Source organism: Heliconius melpomene, chromosome 3, assembly GCF_056956725.1.
Source record: "Heliconius melpomene rosina isolate 202511_hmr_F chromosome 3, ASM5695672v1, whole genome shotgun sequence".
NCBI lineage: Eukaryota > Metazoa > Arthropoda > Insecta > Lepidoptera > Nymphalidae > Heliconius > Heliconius melpomene.
Genome location: NC_140391.1, coordinates 1,883,244 through 1,895,337, shown reverse-complemented (window position 1 = coordinate 1,895,337; position 12,094 = coordinate 1,883,244). Strand labels below are relative to the sequence as shown.

At 32.4% G+C, this 12,094-nt stretch overlaps 1 protein-coding gene across 4 annotated transcripts in view; it reads left to right on the top strand.

The window, feature by feature from the left end:
- LOC146539815 (tolloid-like protein 1) overlaps window positions 1-12,094 on the top strand; it is a 78,322-nt gene that overhangs the window by 23,667 nt on the left and 42,561 nt on the right. The window lies entirely within an intron of this gene.

Genomic DNA, 12,094 nt, shown 5'->3' with positions numbered 1-12,094 from the left:
CCGTTTAGCGGTTCTGGAGATATAAGGTAATAAATAATATTACATACATACATACATATAAGATACGCGCAAAAAACATAACCCCTTCTTTGCAGTCGGATAAAAATCTATTCTTTGCATTAGACTTAAGATCATAATTAAAATCTTTGTATTGTTCTGGATCTTTTTCCATTATTTACTAAGTGCTTTTGCTAAGTAGACATTCTTCCGTTGCGAGGATTTTCACTCCTTTGTCCCTCTGTCGCCTGTAATGAGTGCCAGTGAGAAAACTCGAGAATACAATGAGAAATGTATAAATTCAATAAACCTTTTAATTTTCTAGTTCTGTAAAACGTCGGAGATGCTCCTCGGATGCTCTATTATATATTTGCCATGTAAACGGTACTTATTACCTCTAAGGGAAAATATAATTAGATGTGGTGTGGGAGTTTCATTTTAATAGACGGACGTAGATTAAATGAAAATGAAATTACTTTTTTTAGTCAACCTGTATGCCCCACGCAGCAGGGTGGGCAGAGGGAACCTAGTGTTAAGACACTCCGTTCTGTGGAGAAAGTGGTTTCTGCCGAATTTAGGAGGCATTGCGTGTTGAGTGGCGGAATTCAATGCTCTTTACCTCGACACCAGTGCGAAGAAATGAAAATTAAATATTTCATTAATGAAATTATGTTTACATATATTTTTCAAATCAAATGTAAAAATACAATTCTCATTTCACTTATATATTAAAGGTATTTCACTTATATATTTCGTTTATGAAGACGTAGGTATTGTTTCTTAATTTAAGTAAAGAATGATGTAAGTGAAGATAATGGTTGAAAGGTTACAAAAATATACATAATGCTAGTATTTTTTGTATATAAATAACTTAACAGTTAAATAACAATTCAGTCTTAACACTAGGTTGCCTCTGCCTAAACTGAAGTAAAAAGAAAGAATAATATTTAGGATATTCCGTCATTTGTCACGAAGAGCTATTTAAATAATGCATAAAGTAGTAGAGTGTTAGATGATAATAAATAATCTTCAGATGTTCCAAAAAACTGAAAGTTTTCAGCATAAAATAAGTGTATGTACGACAGCAGTAGATGATATTTAATTATTGAATTATTTACTTTATATAAATATTTATAACAGATACAAATAATACGAATCAGAGATTTCTGCTCCAATTACAATAATAATTCGAGATTTTCAGAAGTTTTCGAAATGCGACAAATATTTATTAAAATGGCAGAGAGCCTAACTGCGGGGGTAAATATCGAAATGGGTCGAGTGCCTTTCACAATGCACGGTACTACTAAGTACTTCTACTACGTAGTTGTTGATTGTAATTCTAAAAAACATTCTTATTTCTTTTATTGCATGCATGCATAATATGTATAGTATGAAACATAAACTTCATGTAAATTGTGCACTGTCATAACACGGGTGATGTATTTATTGATGTAAATTCGAATTTCGAATCTAATTAATTATCGATACATCGACAGTGATGCGATATATCGATATCGTATCATCAATATTCGTTACCTTGGTTTAAGTAACGTTTTCGTCGTTATAAAGTTAAAAGTTATTGTGTATTTTTTATATTTTTCTCCCGACTGCTAAGGAAGGGTTATGTTTTTCGCGCGTATCTTGTATGTATGTATGTACATATGTAATGTATGTATGTAATATTCTTTATTAATTCATATCTTAACAAGAAAGTGAAAAATAAAAAAATAAAAAAAAAATAGAAACCCCGACTGCATAAAAATAAAAAGAAAAAAAAAACAAGTCCAATAGTTTATTAGGATTAACAGTAAAACATGCAAGATTTAACAATTATTAATATTCTACTTTTTTTCTAGAAGTAGATGTAAAAAGACCTCGGCATATTATGCTAATGGACTAGTTTAGAAGAATGAAGTAGCTTTTCTCATTGCGAAGCAGTGACCATTTTTTTTACAGTATAAAAATATGCTCAAGATGTAGAGTAAATATTCTGTTGATTTTTTTCCACAATATAACTTAAACTGTATGTTGGTATTTTTATTAAACAGAGAAAAATTACGGAATGTTACTTATATTATTAGTATAATTATTTACTTAATGATAATTTTTGCAAATGAATATGTTTTTAAATACAAGTATTATATCATATTTTTTTATTAATTTAAAAACAAACATCTTTGAAAATCAATAGACATCTATTGTTTTTCGCCATTAGACTAATAATAATATGTTATATTGTATCTTAATTATTTTCGTTACATATTATACATATTAGCTTCAACTTGTAAAGGCGATGGCTGTTTGTTCCATAATCCATTCCCAATTAGAGCCACGAATTACATTTCATTTCATTTCTCTGATAAGACAAGGTGCGGTGTTGAGATCCGCATGCTCAACACACAGTATCTCGAATTCAGGCGAAATATGACGAACAGAGTGGCCTGACACTATTTCTTTCATATCCCGCTAATTGAATTTGAAATTTTGAAAAAATGTATTTGACAGACATACAAATATTATAACGCAATTCAATTATTTATATGAAACTCGACTCGCGCCGAAGAAGCAAATTAATTTCCTTTACCTATACTAGAAGCGTGCTTGGTGCATGCATCACTTAAAGTCCTGATTGCTTTCTCGGAATATTGTACAACAGTTACAGTCAACTTACTTATATAGTCTAGTAAGTTTAGTTAGTATTGCGGTGTTAAATTAATAATTGAAATTCTGAATGCTACGGTATTAAAATCATTTGATATACTTTAGTATATCAAGAAATTCAACTAATTTAAAATTACAGTCCATTACTTAGGTAATTATATCCTATCCAAATATGCGTAATGCTCATATCTCTAAAACTACTGAGCTAATTTTGATGAAACTTGATTTGTTCCTCATTTTATAATATATCATGGTTATATTAGAAAGTAAAAAAGTATCCCTTTTTTAATACTTCGCGAAATAATATTATTAATAATACATTCTCAGTGTTCCACTTAATTACGGTGCAAAAACTTCTGACCAATATTGACAGTAGAAACTGTTGCGGCTGCTTCCCAAAGTTTCATATAATTAATATAATATTGATGAAAATATTTATCTTATTTTCTTGTTCAAATAATATTTATAAGAAAATGAGTTACAGGGAGTTTTAAACAATGGTGATGATTTTTTTCTTAGTTTCACGCGGTATCACGCATAGCAGGATAACCAGAGTGAACCTAACCCGCGCTCCTTGCATGGCTATTCCTTGAAATGTAAAAAAAAATCTTGATTTCAATTTAATGTTACCATTCTTATATTTCGGAGAGTCAATTCCTTTAAAAATGAATTGTCAGCCTTCATTCCAAATATCAGTGGTCTAATGTGAATTATTAAAAAAAAAAACTTAATGTATGTTCAGAAATATTTTTATTTTAATGTAAATTTCCTATTATCTGTAAACAATATTTACCCGTACTTAATCAAAACTACATAATGTTTAATCTAAGATCGTGTGTTCACGTTGTTTAATATGAGTTTTCGTATTCGATGGCGACCTCGACTCAATTTCCATGTGAGCGCGTCCCAGAGCCATTTGTTCGTAAATCAGATCATTCTACTGTCTCTCGTCGTTGTTCATTGATTCCTATCACCGGTGGAAGCAGTCCCGCCGAAAAGAAGGTTATGCTTCTCAGTTTTATTAGTTACGTTCGTATAGCACATTCTAGAGTACTTAGGAGAGATTTTCTTTTTTTTATTTATTTATATATTTTATATATAGTAGAGGGAATCTGGTAACCTAATGTTAAAATACTCCTTTCCTATTAAGATAATACCGTTTTCCATTTTTCGCCGAATGTTGGCGTTTTTGGCTGAATTATTTATTAATAAAAATATTTGATATTTGGATAGGTCTAAAATAGAAAATGAATTTTAAAAATTATAATTACGTACTCAGGCACAGTTTCAATGAGTTGACGAGTTCTTAAGGCGTTGATTTAAAACAATAAAATTGCGGCAACACCTTGTTATAAAATACTTGAATAATTTTTGCTTAAATTATTCATTCAAAGAAATATCTGGATGAATATTAAAAGTTTGTACGCAGTTGTTCTTAGAATTTTTTAACTTCTAATTGGACTTAAATCTAAAAGGCCTAAAGCGTTACCGGAAATATCAAGGGCCTTGCCGTAGCCATTTTCTTTTATTTTTACAAGAAAAAAATATAATAATCTGGTGAAGTATCTAAACACCCACAATATTTTACTTAAACAATTATTTTATTTTTAACTATAGCTCCAAGTCTGTGCACCTTAGTGAAGTATCAAATTGCATTCCAATCTTTGACAATAATTTTAAAGAAGGAAGACTGATTTAAATCGTAGTTGATATAGTGCAAAGGTCTGTTTTAGAACAGTAATAACTTAAGTGCCAAACAATCATTTTAAAATAAAAAAAAACAATCTAAATAAAATAGCAAGCAAATAAATTACGAAATGAATCTAATAAACTGTTAAAATCAATTATTTCTTTTTACTATTCAAAACAACTGGCAACACATCAAAATGAGTGAAGAAATATTGAAAATTTAAAATTCGAATATCGAGTGAAACATAATTAGTGCGCGCGTAGTCGCGGCGACGCTAACCGCGGCGCTCAGCGCTGCCCAGGGCGCCGCCAAGCTGGGCGAACACGCGGCAATGCTCGCCGTCGCCATCTGCTGCATTCTGGTGCTGCTGCTCGTCTTCATCATACTGATCATCGTCGTCGGGCAGAACATGGAGGTGAAGGGCGGCTCATAGCAACTGAAAGGTAAATATTAATTGGGACCTGAAACTTTATATAGGTATAGGTGTTAATTAAAGAAAGTAAAGCTGCGAAAATAGAAGAATCGTCTTTTCCCGTCTACTTTTTCTAAATAAATCTATTTAAAATAAACTTTTTTACTTAATAAATTAATAAATACATTTGAGACCCACCCCCACTCGAGGAAATGAAATAATGAAAAATGTTCAAAGCTTTAAGCATACCGTGTATACTTTACTCTGGTGACTCACCAGCTTACTGCATTTGATCTGATGTCGACGCAAAGCGCGGTACTAAATTCCGCCACACAACACACATTTCTTCCAGAATTCGGTGGAAAATAGGGAACGAAGTGTCTTGACACTGATTTCTCTCTGCCTTACCCTGCTGTTTACGTATTTCGTGAATAACAGTACTCTGTAGCCATGGACTTCTAATGTAAATAAATTATTCAAAATATCGTTTCAAACATTTCTACTTACACAATATCTTTTTATTCTGATAAATATATTTATTTAGCAGGTCGCTAAAGTATAACACGGAAGTAATTCTTTAGCACTTTAGCGTATCCCACCTCAGGCTTTAGACAGCTCATTCGAAGTAGCAAGCATCCAATTTACACAAACGAGTTCTGTATTGAGTTGGAAACCTTAACAAAGTTTCAATGCACTATAAACAAACAGTACGAATGGTATTGGGAAAAAGAAAAAGGCGAACAGTTTCCTGATTTAATTTTCGCCATCGGCTGCTCGTATTTAGATTACTTTTGTGCAAAACTCGTTATAATGTCCAGTTATTAATATAACTGATCGGAAATTGTAAATGGTACGGAACCTGGGAACCTAATATTAAGACTCTGTTTCCATTAAGACACTTCCCTGTGGGACAGAGGAAGTTTTCTATGAAATTCCTAGTCAGTTCTCACTTCGTATCAAATATCTTCATAACTGTAGGTCCACGGGAAATCCCCTGCAGGTTTTGATTACATAGCAAATATTATAAAAAAATGCAACAAATTCGAAGCATAAATATACATATAAATATGTATAAATATACATATAAATATGCATATTTGATATTAATTTCATTTCATTTCATTCATTTCAGCTTGATAATAGAGTGATTCTATCTATAAAGGTTACTTTTTTACCTTTCCAGATACGGAACCCTAATACGATCCAACTATTATTTACTACAAAAAGCAAAGAGCTTCTATAGAGGGAAGGAACCTACATTTACGTGTGAACAAAATATGATAAAAGGAATAAAATATTTACATTTCTCTGTATTTGCCGGGACAGTTAGCGTTGTATCTGTAATATTCGTGAACAAAGGCAATTCTATTTTATTTTTATCCTGTGAGGGCGGAGAGAACACAAACAAGCAAATAACAATCATCGACTCTTGTGCTAAGCCTCCGTCAAGTGTAATAGTCACGCACTCGACAATTTTTAATTAAAACTTCTGGTGATTTAACTTGATTTAAAGTTAGAAAACATATATTAAAAAATAAATATTAATCGCATTAATATTATAAATGTGGCTGTAAGTTTGTTTGTTACGCTTTCACGCTAAAACTACTATACCGATTATAATGAAACTTTGTACACATATTGTTTCTAATAAAAAAGGATACAGGATACTTTTAATTAAAAAAATATGTTAAAAAAATATTTTTTGGCTAAAATATAAAAGTTAGTTTCAGCGAACGAAGCCGCCTCTCTAGTAATTTACACGCTACGTTTTTTAAATTTGTGTGCAAATTATAAATGCAGTACAATAGTTCATTGAATTTTACTTTGTATAAGTTAAGTGTATTTATTATAATATAGTCAACGAGTCTTAACTCTTGCTTTCACTACTATAAGAATATGATTTCTATTTTTTAATAAAATTTCCATTTTGTTCACTAAAGGCATTATACGTATTTTCCTTGATTTTCACCGGGAAAATCGCATACATTTTTTGAAAGACCAGAAGCTTGTTGAAAAAGAACGGCTGCATTTAAATTGCGTTTTATAAATTTTATTGAAAAATTGCTTTGAAGTTATTCAATTAGTGGAATTAATACGATTGAATTCCAATTAATTGAGTGGTCATCAAATCCCATTGAAGTAATAGTTTGATTGAATTCTTTGAGTTTGTTTTTAAAATAGACAGTATGTTCAAAGATTTCAAAACATACCACATATAATATCGAGGCTAGTCTTTGTGCAGGTTGTGGGTTCGATTCCCACTTGAGAAAATGAAATATTCAAAATTTTCGTGGCAATGAGTTTCGCCACTCAACACGCGATACCTCTAGAATTCGGCGGATAGTGGGCAGCGGAGTGTTTTAACACTAGGCTCCTTTTGCCTACAATCCTACATACGGGATATTACTTGAAGCTGGAAAAAAAGAAAAACAAAATATCCCAGATAATTTAAAATGTATTTAGCTAGACATAAGTAGAATACTGCAACTGACACAGTGTCAGAGTGTAGTTATACAAAAAGCCTCGGAATGAAAAACGCAGGTCCAGAAGTTTCCTAATAAATAGTAATATGTACAGAATTTTGCCGGAAAGCGAACATAAATGAAATTCTAAAACTTTCATAATATGACAAGGGCGGGTCTGAACCGAACTGACATAACTAAAATAGGGCGTGGGCGTGGTCAGTTAAGACATAGTTTTTGTAATAGTGTCTACTTGTGGCAGCTAGCTGGTCTAGAACTAAAATTGTTTGTGAAATTACAGGTTTATTCGTGCAATGTTTATATGGGGATAGCCTTAGTCAAATAATTTCTAAACAGAGGGTAGTTTAGTGTAGTTTGGAATTTAGAGCACATCTCAAAATATATCTGTTATTAAAAATAATGAAGCTGAAATTTTTTTATACAGATATTTTTATATCTGTATCTCCAATAATAGCAAGGTTGGCAGAGGGAACCTAGTGTTAAGACACTCCGTTACCCATTTTTTGTGGAATTATCGAGGCTTTGCGTAATATGTAGTGGAATTTAACTCCGCGCTTCGCCTTGGTACTAGAGCGATTGGAAAAAAAAAGCAAATAATTACTTATTCCCCCAAAGGAAATTGAACCCACAAACGTTGCTTTTACAGTCACATATTTGTGCTTACGGTATAAACAAATTTGATAAACTGCTTTAGCTTTGCTGTATTCCAGTAATTTAATTTAAAATTTTAAACATGAAATGTTTTTTTACATTTTTTGCCACTCAGTTTATGATATTACACTTTAAAATTGACACCAGATATGCTAAAATGAATTACAGACCACGGAAATTAAACTGAATCAATCAAATACAAAACCACAGAAGTGATCATCGTTACTGGCAACGACATCTCGTACCATTGATGGTCTATATTAATGAGGTTTCACTCTTTTTAACCTGTATTAATTTTTTTCAATTCTTGTTAATTTGGTAGTAGAGATAGCGAAGGTTTAGTATAAACGTACTTTGTTTCTTAATTTTTCAAAGTTATAAAAAAATTGAGTAATTTAAAGGCGCATTTATCTTCCTAAACAAGGCAAGTATAAATTTCACTTAACGATTTTCCGCATAATAACCCTACCCTGCTATGTGCGGGATACAGCGTGAACTTAATTTAATTTTCAATTTAAAAAAGCAAATCTACCAAATATACATTTTTATTGAAACTTTGATTAAAACAAATATAAAATAACTTTGCATACTTAAATTGACAGTGTAGACCATAAATCTACCTGTGATAAACGAGGTCATGACAGAAAGTTAGTCATTTCATAAAATTGCAAAGCCTCATTCAGGGGAGGAAACGGAACGCGAGATCTACATGGGTAGCTCCTGTTCCATTTCCGCTATGCTACGTGCTGGGGAGGTTCATATCATTTAATTATAATATACTAGCGACCCGCTCGCGGTTTCACCCGCGTGAAGTATGTTATTATTAATTTCTGTATCCATGGCTACGTTCTAGTGACGTCTATGCAAAATTTGAGACTCCTATCATTTGTTAGTAACGAAGTTTCATACAAACTTTCGACCCCAAAAACAACCCCTTACAAGTCGAATATTGGAAATTCCCGTCTTAGCGAGCACTTACGTCCTATAAATAACTCCTATGCAAAATTCGAGATTCCTAGCACTTGTAGTTTCTGAGATTTCGTGATGAGTGAGTGACCTTTCGATTTTATATATATAGATAACTAACTTGAGGTTAGTCGTGGTGCAGGGGTGTACATTCGATTTCTACTCGAAGAAAACAAATATTTAATATTTTAGTTTTCTCGCTCGGTAACGAGGTTAAGCCCTGTGTTTGTGATTGCCGCCATTGATCACGCAAAGTGGACAATGGAAGTGTCTTAATGTGAACAGAGTGTATTAACGATAGGTTCCCACGTTCCCTTTACCTACTCTTCTACAAACGTAGAACACAGGTGAACCTTAAAAAACCTATGTATATTTATTCACATATTTAAAATGCCGCTATAAAGAAAAAAATTAAACTTTTAATAATTTTTCCAAAATATTCAACGTATACGCTCTTTAATGCTTCATAATTACCACACACCTAACAATACATCAAAGAAGAGAAGAGAAGGTAATCCTAAAAGACTCGCGTAACACACATTATTAAAATCGTGGTGCCTTATAAAGTAAAATATTCATAGGGCGGATGAGCGTCAAAGGAGTTTTATACATTCACGCGGGACTCGACGCAAAGCTCTCGCGATAGCGAGCGATTACAGCTAACTTATATCGATGTAAATATATTAAAACTTACTTATATCGATATAAATAATATATTACAGCTAGCTTATATCGATATGGTGTTAAAACACTCCGTTCCCCAGTTTCCTTTGAAGATGTCATCGCGCATGGGCTCAAGAGTGTGGCTGTAACGCGACGGTTGCGGGTTCCATTCCAATTTGAGGGAATCATTTATTATTCATTAATATATTTAAATCTTCGCTCTGGCACCAAGGGAAAAGCCCGTAGTTGAGTTCTGCCACTCTACACGCAATATCTCGAAATAATCGGTGGGAATTTGGGGATGCAGTGTCTTGACACTAGGTTTCCTCTAGCTAACCTGCTGTATGCGGGATACATACTATATCGATATAAATATATTATAGCCGACTTATGTTGATGTAAAGATATATTTTTAAACAGCCTCTTAAATAGTTGCCATACCCTATTTCTTTTCATGATATTCGTTCATATCTTTCAATAAAAGAGCGCTTAGGAAACATCTTAATATAGGACTGTGCGTATATAGAGTAAAATCGATTTTGATCTTTACTTAAATTTTTCTTTTGAGCAAAAAAAAATTAAGATTAGTAGATTAGGTTCAATGTTATTGCTTAAGATAATTTATTTAGACACAGTTCCGTTTTATTAACTTTCTTTAAATAACATGCAATTAGTATAGTTTGTAAGCGCGGCGTTGAATGCCGCTACACAACATGCAATACCTCCAGAATTCGGGAGACAGTGGGCAGCGGAGTGCCTTAACACTACACTCGCTCTGCTTACCCTACTCTGTAGCCGTTTAACTGAATAAAAAATATTAATTTGATGCTTGTTCTCATCGTAGGTTCATAATAATATTATATAAGTATTTATTTTGTAATAAAACTGATATAAAATAAAATGGTATTATCCTGAAAGTGAGAGGCGTGTGTAAACGAGGAGGGTCATCGAGATTTACTCAGATTTCCAATAGATCCGATATGATGATAACATTGTAACGGTTTTTTGTAATCGAATGCATTTTAACCTGAAATGGTGAAAAGAGCACGTTGTTTATTTAAACTTATTTAATTATCGAAGTATATTTTTGTGGATTTTTGTTGATTTCACACTGTATCCCGTATGTGAGTGGATAATACTCCATTCCCCATTTTCAGCTTAATTTTTGAGACATAGCGTTTTGAGTGGCGGAATTCAACGCCGCGCCTTGTCTCTTTACGAGAGCAAGGAAATAAAAATCTAACCAAATGAAAATCTAAACCTCAACCATCGCGTTTACAATTGCGAAGAAAGACATCAATTCACGTTTCTTGCAATCAATTGAAATAGTAAATATAGTTTTTTTTTTAATATTTCGAACAAAAATAAAGACGCCATATTACGTACAATTTTAATAACTCTAAAGTAATAAAGCAAGGAAGATTATAAAAAAATATATTATATTTCTTTAATATAAATTCATACGGCATGACCTATTTACAATATATTGTAGAATAACGTAAATAGATCTAGTGATAACGAGAATCGTGACCGAACTATAATGGATATCCATATGAATGTGACATTTAATAAATGCATATTCTTGACAAGTGAAAACGTGGTATATTAGATAATAATAAGTCAAGCTTCTATATAGATAATTTGTATAATTTAGCAATAAATTTAAGCGGGCGAAGCCGCATTTGGGTCGCTAGGTAGAAATAAACCTTAAATCAGAGCTTTAACGCGGGTGGCTTAGACACGTACACCGTATTTGCATAACAATTCCAATTTTACAAACAAATACAACGAACTGGGTCCCAGTGTGTTCGGCACAATCTAAATTAAGCCCTGTTTGCACTTTTGTGTCGTTGTTGAAAAGTGAAACGGAAATAACGTTGCAATCGAATAGTTTACATTTGCCTTGAAGAGCGATTTGATTATGATATTGTTTTGGATATTGGTGAAAATACGTGTTTTTTTGAACTCTGACGTAATTATAATTGTATAGTTAAAAAAAACAACTCAGAATCACTCTTTTCTACGCCAAATATTATGAAATGTATTCAGAGGTGTAAGTTATATGAGAGTAAGCTCGAGTGGTTTACTGGTAACCCCTGAGGAGTTCCACTCTTTCACCAGACTATGAGAAAATTTAAAGTATTAAAAAATAATTCTCCCTAGTGGGAAATCCAAACATATAGATACAACAATGTAAACACAACACTTACGTCCTACATCCCTTAATTCTTTTAAAAGCAGCCCTCAGATACGTCTTATATACGTACTTAACAATTCAACAATGCAATTCAAACATTCTTTGCCGAGATCTCTTCGCCGACATCTTTTGAACAAAGCATAATATTGAAACAAGTGATTCTTAGTGCTTATAAAGAGATTCACTCTTTTGAGATTCGTTTACACTCAGATTCTTTTTTGATATTTTGTCTGGAGATAACGAAATGGTGATCCATTTTGTGTTTTTATTTCGAAATAGTAATACAACTTGTTTCATTTTTAACACGGTGTATAGACACCATGCAAAAAATGGAATTTTATTCATAACTAGCGGACCCGGACGCGGCTACGCCT